Here is a 3764-nt window from a genome sequence, read left to right as displayed (position 1 = left end):
CAGAAAAACATTTTTTTGAAAAAATCCCTAAGCCCCGGGGTCACAATTTCAGGAAAAATCTGGTTTTTGGCAATTCACTCAAAAATGATGCCAAACGGTTGCAAATGCTGCCGTGAAAGGTTTGGCAGTCGAAACAGAAGCCTTTTTATCACAGGAGAAGAAATCAGCCCTTGACAACTTAACCGGCAGAAAAAGATTTTTTGAAAAAATCCCTAAGCCCCGGGGTCACAATTTCTGAAAATATCTGACTTTCGGCAATTCACTCAAAAATGATGCCAAACGGTTGCAAATGCTCCTCTGAAAGGTTTGGCGGTCGAAACAGAAGGCTTTTTATCACAGGAGAAGAAATCAGCCCTCGACAACATAACCGACAGAAAAACATTTTTTTGAAAAAATCCCTAAGCCCCGGGGTCACAATTTCAGCAAATATCTGACTTTTGGCAATTCACTCAAAAATGATGCCAAAGGGTTGCAAATGCTCCTCTGAAAGGTTTGGCGGTCAAAAGAGAAGGCTTTTTATCACAGGAGAAGAAATCAGCCCTCGAAAACTTAACCGGCAGAAAAAGCTTTTTTTGAAAAAATCCCTAATCCCCGGGGTCACAATTTCTGAAAAAATCTGACTTTTCGCAATTCACTCAGAAATGATGCCAAACTGTTGCAAATGCTCCCCTGAACGCTTTGGGGAAGGAAACAGAAGGCTTTTTATCACAGGAGAAGAAATCAGCCCTCGACAACATAACCGACGGAAAAAGATTTTTTTGGAAAAATCCCTAAGCCCCGGGGTCACAATTTCTGAAAAAATCTGACTTTTGGGAATTTACTCAAAAATCATGCCAACCTGTTTCAAATGCTCCCCTGAAAGGTTTGGCGGTCAAAACAGAAGACTTTTTATCACAGGACAAGAAATCAGCCCTTGACAACTCAACCGACAGAAAAACCTTTTTTTGAAAAAATCCCTAAGCCCCGGGGTCACAATTTCAGCAAAAATCTGACTTTTGGCAATTCACTCAAAAATAGTGCTAAACGGTTGCAAATGCTCCCCTGAATGCTTTGGGGAAGGTCTATGGATGTGCAGGTGAATGTTTAAAAATAAGGTTGTATCCAACAAAGTTATCCATTTCCCTCCCTCTACCCCCTCTGGTAAAGGTAAAGGGACCCCTGACCGTTAAGTCCAGTCATGAACGACTCTGGGGTTGCGGCGCTCATCTCGCTTCTGGGTCATGTGGCCAGCATGACTAAGCCACTTCTGGCAAACCAGAGCAGCGCACGGAAACACCGTTTACCTTCCCGCCGGAGTGGTACCTATTTATCTACTTGCACTTTGACGTGCTTTCGAACTGCTAGGTTGGCAGGAGCAGGGACCAAGCAACGGGAACTCACCCCTTCGTGGGGATTCGAACTGCTGACCTGATCGGCAAGCCCTAGGCTCTCAGCAGGTATGCAAGGGGTGTGCAAGAAGAGATGAGGGAGGGAAAGTTTAATTGCAAAAAACCTTGTGCATATGGGACGACCTTTTGGATACAACCCCCCCCCCCAAAAAAAAAAAATCTCGGGTAATGGTTATAAAGAGGGGGAAAGCAACAGGGAGTTATTTGTCATTGACACAAAAGCTTTCACCTCTTAATGAGATAAGACTTTTACATGAACAAAACAGGAAATGAAATGAAACAGGAAGTAATGATGGAGTAAAATACATTGTTCTTATATTGAACTTAATACTGAAGCTGTTTAATTATTGGGGGGACAGGACTGATAATTCCTGTTTTCATTTTGCCAATGTTAAAGGCTCCGATGACCTTCTGAGAGGACCACTTACTGAAGATATCAAAACATCTGATGAACCAGATGGTGAAACTATTATGGAGGATGTAGAGAGACTTGAACCTAGATCAGATGACGAGGACACGTATGTTCAAATACAATTTGAAAGCTTTATTCTTGGAGTTTTTTTTCATATCTTGAAACAACAGCTCCAAAAGAAACATTCCTTATCTAAAACCCAGCTATCTATAGTTTTGTATCATTTTCTAACATCACTTGCTTTTGAAGTTGCAGCAGTGCTAAGAAGCAACATCTTGAGGAGTTTCTGCATGTGAAACTTTAGATCCTGCCTTCTACTTGCAGTCACCCTCTCCATTTGTTCAGCCACTTTTAGAACTTGGAGGATATTTTAGAATGAATTGCCAGTATTGGAAGCCTATGGGTCATGCAAATCTATGTTTGTTACATGGCCACCGGTTCATGTGGTCTCTAGAATCCAAATATGCCAACGGTGGAAAGAAGTGTCAGCCATTTGCAAGTTATGTTCTATGTCTATAAACATATTGAAGAATATTCAGAACAGAATGATAAAGCTGATATGAGATACATGAGTGTTTTGTGAAGGAGGAACCAGGAATATTTAAGTGGAGGACATCATAAGGTAAAGGGACCCCTGACCATTAGGTCCAGTCGTGGCTGACTCTGGGGTTGTGGCGCTCGTCTCGCTTTATTGGCCTCGGGAGCAGGCATACAGCTTCCGGGTCATGTGGCCAGCATGACTAAGCCCCTTCTGGTGAAAGCAGAGCAGCGCACGGAAACACCGTTTACCTTCCCGCCGGAGTGGTACCTATTTATCTACTTGCACTTTGACATGCTTTCGAACTTTTGGCAGGAGCAGGGACCAAGCAACGGGAGCTCACCCTGTCACAGGGATTTGAACCGCCAACCTTCTGATTGGCAAGTCCTAGGCTCTGTGGTTTAACCCACAGCGCCACCCGGGTCCCCGGGGGACATCATAGTAATTTCCAAAATCTAAAACGCTGCATTGAGGGGGGGAAAAACCCCACCCAACTCTAGCAAGTCCTTATTAAAGAAGTGCTGTGTACACCAAGGATGGATACCTCCTCATAATGTTAATACAACTTCCATCATGGCTGATCCCTGTCTATGTTGGCTGGGATTGGCAGGATTTGAAGTCCATCAACATCAAGAGGGTATTTATACTGAATTGAAACAGCTTAAATTTGGATAGTTAGAAAAATAACATGGATTGGACATCATAACAAATTGTTCTGGAAAAATGCTAGAATCTACAGGACTGTTTTTATGGGTATAATATATTATGTGGACACCTTTAAGTCTTTGGAGTTCATTGCAGTAGAGGCCCTTCCATTTCTTTAGTCCAATTATTTTATTTAAACCATGTTAAAATTTGGCTCTTTCGCTTTCATTTTGTAGGGATTTCGAAGCAGATGATGATCCAGACTGGGTTTTTGAATTAAAAGGGATGACCAAAATGGAGAGTGAATAAATAATTGAATAATGGAGGAAGTGAAGAAACTGGTACCATTAGATAACAAAATGTCTCGATGCAAAAAATGTTGCTCAACAATTCAAAAGTTCTGCATAAGCATACTAGTTACAGCGATTCTGGATTAAATTTTTTGGACACCAGTGTACTGGCTAAGCTTTTGTATTTTGGGGTGGTACAGAAGTATAGCACTTTCATAATAAATGTGAACATTCATATTCCTAAGGTGTTGTTTTGTGTACTTCCTCTATGAAGGTGGGGTGGGTTTTTTTTGTTACTGTGTTATATATTTTGTGTTTTTATACTGTAAACCGCCCTGTGATCTTTGGATGAAGGGCCCTATATAAATGTAATAAATAATCTAAATAATAATCCAAATGCACAAGCTGGTAAAGGCAATTTTAGCCTTCTAGTGAGTTAACCCTGTACATTTAAATTTTATTTCTTAAGGTGCCAAAAACACTGGGTAGTA

General features: G+C 41.3%; 1 long non-coding RNA gene across 1 annotated transcript; it reads left to right on the top strand.

The window, feature by feature from the left end:
* The first annotated feature begins 1215 nt into the window (after window positions 1-1215).
* LOC310840691 lies at window positions 1216-3517 on the top strand. The gene is made up of 2 exons (XR_014561998.1): window positions 1216-1906; window positions 3220-3517. It is a non-coding gene; the product is annotated as an uncharacterized lncRNA (long non-coding RNA).
* The last annotated feature ends 247 nt before the right edge of the window (window positions 3518-3764 follow it).

The sequence above is a fragment of the Podarcis gaigeae genome (genome assembly GCF_964106915.1).
Source record: "Podarcis gaigeae genome assembly, chromosome: 3".
In the NCBI taxonomy this organism is placed as follows: Eukaryota; Metazoa; Chordata; class Lepidosauria; order Squamata; family Lacertidae; genus Podarcis; species Podarcis gaigeae.
The sequence above is the reverse complement of the archived record's forward strand: the minus strand, read 5'-3'. Positions and strand labels throughout refer to the sequence as shown.